This window comes from Mesoplodon bidens (assembly GCF_964165515.1).
Source record: "Mesoplodon bidens genome assembly, chromosome: 5".
Classification (NCBI taxonomy): Eukaryota; Metazoa; Chordata; class Mammalia; order Artiodactyla; family Ziphiidae; genus Mesoplodon; species Mesoplodon bidens.
Window position 1 is genome coordinate 144,832,026 of NC_138161.1, and position 6,045 is coordinate 144,838,070.

Here is a 6,045-nt window from a genome sequence, read left to right on the forward strand (position 1 = left end):
TATGATACTAGCTGTGAGGTTTTGGAGATGCCCTTTAGCAAGCTCAGAAGTTCCCTTTTATTTCCAGTTTCTTGTGTGCTTTCATCACGAAAGAGTGTAAGATTTTATCAAATGCGTTTTCTGCAACTATCGAAATGATCATGTGATTATTGTTATTAAATCTATTAATATGGAGAATGACATTGATATCTAGATGCTAAACTAAGCTTGCATCCCTGGGGTAAATCCCACTTGGTCATGGCATATAATCTTTTTTATATGGATTCATTTTGCTAGTATTTCACTGAGGATTTTTCCCACAGGAATATAAGCCCAGGAAGGCTGGGGCCACATCACTGCAGTGTTCCCAGTCCCTCCAGCAGTGCCAGGTACAGTGAGTACTCACTGAGCCCCAAGAAATGAATGAAAACAATGAATCTATAAAGCATAGGATCTCAAGAGCCTCCAAAGAGGCCATGTTAGAAATAGTGTCTATTTCATTATCACAAACGTCTGAGTATGCATGATCCTTGTAAAGCACAGAGGCAGGGGAGACTATGAAAAATCCAGAACTAGAATGAAGCCCTTCCCAGGGGAGGGGACACTGGGCAGCTTGTTCCGCCAGTCAAGGGTATTTCACCTGATGGCCCAGACTCAGGAGGCAGAAGCTTCTGGAGACTTGGAACCCTCCCTCTACAGGCAGCCCCCCCCCCACCCCCAAGCTGGGGAAACATGACAAAGCCCCAGGGTGGTGACATATGTTCTAGGGCCCCTAAAAGCAGACACAAGACAGATGAGTGGGTGTGTGGTGGACAGCGGGGTCTTGTTCACTGTGATCTGGGTGGGGATTTCTGGATGCTGTGGCCGCCAAGCCTGTCACCACTCACAGGCCTGGCCTTAATAAAACTTCTGAATAGGTTTTTAATCTCATCCTGAACACAGGGCTGTTAATCTGAACCGCTGGAAGCTGGCATGAGGGTTAAGTGAGAAAATGTATGAAGAGCCCTTAGCATGATGTCTAGCATAGATTAGGTGTTCAGTAAACGGGGACATTATTATTTCTATGGTCATTTTTTAAACTTTTAAAATTATTCTGGAAGGAAGTGCATTGACAGCCAGACTCTCTTGTAGCTTTATTCTATTCATAACTTTAAAAATCCCCCAGTAGGTGCCACTTGGACCAATCTAAGACCCAGAGAACATGAGGTATCCCCCACCTCACCCCCCAGGAGCAGCCATCAGGGCTCCTCCCTCTCCTCTCACCTGGACACAGATGAAGACTTCTTTAGGACAAGCCAACAAGGAAGTTTTCTCCTGTCTCCCCAGGTAGGAGCTTTAGGGGAAAGGAAAGCTGCCTTTCCTTTTGCCTCTCCCCTCCAACATGTGTCAGCCTGGCTTTTGACTCACACAGTGAGAACTGCCCAGTCACGACGCCAAGGCACAAGGGGGCACAATTGGAAGAAACCTGATCGTGGCCAGAGAGTTGGGGTGATGGGCCCTGCCTGTCAGCTCTAAGAATGGACCCCAGGTTCTTCCCTCCCCGTGTGCTGGGAATTCCTCTCTGGATTCTGGCATCAGGCCTGAGCTCCTTATCTCCTCCATACCAGCCTTATCAGAGCAATTCAGTGAATCTACCAAGAATGTATTTGCTGCCCTTTCAGCAACCAGAGCTCTTGCAGAGCTGGCCTGGGGCCCTTCTCCTCCAGGAAGCAGAGCAGCAGAACGAGCCAGGCCAGAGCTCGGCCTGAAATGCCCCTGAGACCAGGACCAGCAGGGCCCCTCTGCCCAGGTGAGAGCTAAGCACCTTCCGTGGGACCACATCCCAGATCACCTCACACACTCTACTAAGGTGTGAACTCCAGGGTGGTCTCAGTCAACTCTGGCTTGAAGGAAAGTAGAGGGAGAATGGAGGCATCAGGCTCAGAGGGGCGGAGGAGGGCAGGCCTGGAAAAGCCACGGGGTCTGGTGATGGAGAGGCCAGAGGTGATGATTCAGAGCAAACCTTCACAGCTAAAGAAGGTGCCACGGTTGTCTGTACAAGGATGTTCATCACAGCGTTGTTTACAACAGTGAACAATTGATAATAAGTTCAAGGTCCAGCCATAGGAGAGAGAGAAATAAATTATGATTCAGCCATGCACAGGTAAAACCTGACAGCTGGGGGTGGGAGGGAAGGGAGAGGAAAGGGATGAAGAGGCGGAACACGGGATTTTTAGGGCAATGAACCACTCTGTATTGATGCTATTATGGTAAATACAGGTCATCACACATTTGTCAAAACCCATAGAATGTAAGTACCAAGAGCGAACCCTAATGTAAACTTGGGACTTAGGGTGATTATGATGTGTCAGTGTATGTTCATCAGTTATAACAAATGTACCACTGTGGGGTGGGGTGTTGATAATGAGGAAGCTGTGTGGGGAGGTGGGGGGCAGGCGGCATATGGGACATCTCTGTACCTTTGCCTCAATCTTACTGTGAACCAAAAATTGCTCTAAAATAATAAAGTCTTAAAAAAAAAAAACCAAGACCCTGACAGCTCGCAGGTTTCATTTGGCTTTTAATGAGAATGGGATTATTTGCTGAAATTAAAAAGATTGAAAATTTTTATGGAAAAAAAAATCCAGATGTCCATCTTCTCTTGAACTCCAGCAATTCCAGCAATTCTAGGCCCTTATTTCCACCTGGCAAGGCTTTGGCTGGAGTAAGAAGCAGCTGTGCCTCTCAACTGGGGAAGCCCCTCCAGATGACCAAGGTTTCTACCTGGCCAAAGTCAATCACGCAGTTTCATGCAGTCTCCATTGGCTTTAGGTGTAGATCTCTTGTTCATGCTATCCCCTGTGCCTGGAACATTCTCCCCTGTGCCCCCAACCCTTTGCCCTTCTAAGTTGTTTTGATCCTGCAGGAATTTCTCAAATGTCACCTCCCCAGTCAAGACTTCCCTGACTACCCCGACTGAGTGGAGCCACTCTGTTTTCTGTTCTCAGTGCATCCTTGTAAAACTCTTCACTGCTGTCACGGAAGAAGTATTTGTGACAACTCTCCCTTACAGAAGAATTCTACTTACTAAATCTAGAAGGAAAGAGCAAATACAAAACTACCACTACAACTCCAGATCTCTGCAGGCAAGGTCCACCCCTGGATGTTAATCTTAGTGGCAAAAATTAAAGAAGAAAAATGATATTTGCATAGTTTCAAAATACTCTCCCCAAACGAAATTTTTATTAATGACAAAAGGAAAAATGGCAACACTGGAGTGTAGAAACCTGGCAGATTTTAACTTAACTAAGTGACCAAGAGGTTAACATCGGTAGTAATAAGACATATTGTGATCATGTACCTCCTGATACCATGTGCTGAGAAGGGCACACCACCCCTGTGGCATCCTTTCTGATCACATAACCTCAATCTAATCATGAGAAAACATTGGACAAACCCAAATTAAGGGACCTTCTAAAAAGTAATTGACCAGTACTGTTAAGTCTCAAGGTCATGAAGGACTAAAGAACTGTCACAGATTGGAGGCGATTTAGGAAAACTAACAACTAAACATAACATGAGACACTGGTTTAAATCCTAGAACAGAAAAAAACATTCTTATGTGTGTGTGCGTACACATATATATATATATATATATAAATAAGAAAATCTGTACTAGATAGTACTGCAGCGATGTTAATTTCTTGCTCTTCAGAACTATAATATTAGTTGTGGGAGATGTTAATATCAGAGAAAGCTGAGCTAAGTGATGGGTATATGAGAAATCTGCACCATTTTTTGCAAGTCTTCTATAATTCTAAAATGGTCACAAAATAGAAAATCAAAAAAGTATTTGTGTAATTATTTGCTTGATGGCTGTGTCCCCTGCTAGGCTATAAACTTCACGAGGACAGGGACTGTGAATGCAGTCATTTTCATCATTGCACTGTTTCATGCATCTGACACACAAGGGGTATTCAATAAACACGTTCTGAGTAAACAGACTCGCGGTTACTGACACAGAAAAAGTCCACGGCATATTACCGAGTGAAGAACATAGGACACAAAACAACACATACAGTATGTTAATACTTGTATAAACGAGGAGACTAAGGATTTACAAACCGATGTTGACAGTGGCTGTCTCTAGAAGATAAAGTTATGGGTAATTTTTCTTTTCTTCTTTTTACTTTGTTATATTTTCTAAGCATATTTAAAGGCTCACAAAACTACTTTTATGTGCAGAAAAAAGTGTGCGCACACACACACACACACACCCTGCATCTTCATTTCAAAGAAAGCCATGAGCATGCCTGGCAGACCTGGAGCCAGGCCTCAAGGGCTAAGCAGGACATGCGTGCGCATGGGCAGTGGTGACCCAGCTGCATGGTGACTGCAGCCAGTGCAGGGAAGAGATGCCATAAGGATGGCTTCTGTGCCTCTCAGTTCTCCACGCATCCAGCCAGCACTCCCTGAGCAAAACTGTTGGACTAGTGCATTCATTTCCTAGGGCTGCCGTAACAAATTACCACAAACTGGGGTGGCTTAAAGCAACAGAAATGTATTCTTTCCCTGTTCTGGAGGCTGAAAGTCTGAAATCAAGGTGTCCGCAGGGCCATGCTCCCTCCAAAGGCACTAGGAGAGAATTCTTTTTGCCCCTTTCTGGCTTCTGGTGGCTCCCAGCAATCCTTGGCATTCCTTGGTTTATAGCCACATCACACCCGCAATCTCTGCCTCCATAGTCATGTGGCCTTCTTCCCTGTGTTCCCTCTGTGTCTCTATATGCAAATATCTCTCTCCTTTCCCTTATAAAGAAAACAGCATTGGATTTAGGGTCCACTCTAATACAGTATGACCTCATCTTAACTTGGTTACATCAGCAAAGACCGTATTTCCAAATTACACAGGTACTGGGGGTTAGGACCTGAACACATTTTGGGGGGACACACAGTTCAACCCTCTACAACTACAAACTTCCCTGTACCCATTACCTATTACTGTGTAACACACCACTTCAAAATTTAGCTGTTTAAAACAACCACCATATTATTTGCTCACAATTCTATGAGTCAGCAATTTGGCCTGGGCTCAGCTGGGAGATTCTTCTACTAGCCTCACCTGGATCACTAGTGTGACTACAGTCTTCCAGTGGCTTTACTGGGCCTGGAAGGTCCAAGATGGCCTTATTAATATGTCCAGTTCTTGGTGCTGGTGGCAGTCAGTCTTGTGAGTCTCATCTGAGATGGTACTGTTCTTCTCCATGTGTCTCTCATGCTCCAGCAGGCTAGCCCAAGCGTGTTCACACACAGACTGGCAGATTCTAAGGGTACAAGAGCAAAAGCTGAGGACTAGGAGTAGCAAAAGCTAGTCCTCTTGAGGAATAGGCTGCTGCATTATAGTAGTCAAAGCAAATCACATGCAAACCCAAATTCAAGGGGTAGGGAGACAGACTCCACCTCTTCATGGAAAACGTAGCAGAGCCACATTGCAAAGGGCCATACACACAGGAATGAGAGGGGTTGTTGAAACTATCTTTGCAAACAATCTACCATAGGTCCCAAGTTCTGGGAGGATAAGATGAGCAGATGCAGGTCTTGCCCTTAAGAAGCAAGTGCAGCAGCTGATCATGATGCAGGGGAGAATGAGCTATGTGTTTAGATAAAGGCATGAGAGAAAGCAGTGCATTCTTTGGTGTATGTAGGGGAAGATAGTACAAGGTTTAAACTGAGTAATCCGCTTGCTCTCTGATTCCCAGGTGAAGGGCCCTCTCATCTTTGGTTCTGGATAATGACCCATGTCTTGGGCCCTTATGGCTCTAGTCACAAACTCAGATAGTCATTGCTGGGAATCATAGTCTAACCCTAAAGCAAGGATGGCATGATCTCAAATCTCCAAAGAAGTAGCTATATCTTCATGCACAATGCTGACTGAGGCAAGAGATTCTCAAACCAGGGAGTTGGTACAGAAATGGATGGAATCGTGGATGTATTTATTCACTGTGTAAAATATGGGGTCACAGGCCTTTTGTAAGAACAAACAAGAATGATTTGCAAACTGTACCATCATCTGTAAAGATGTGTTTTTCTC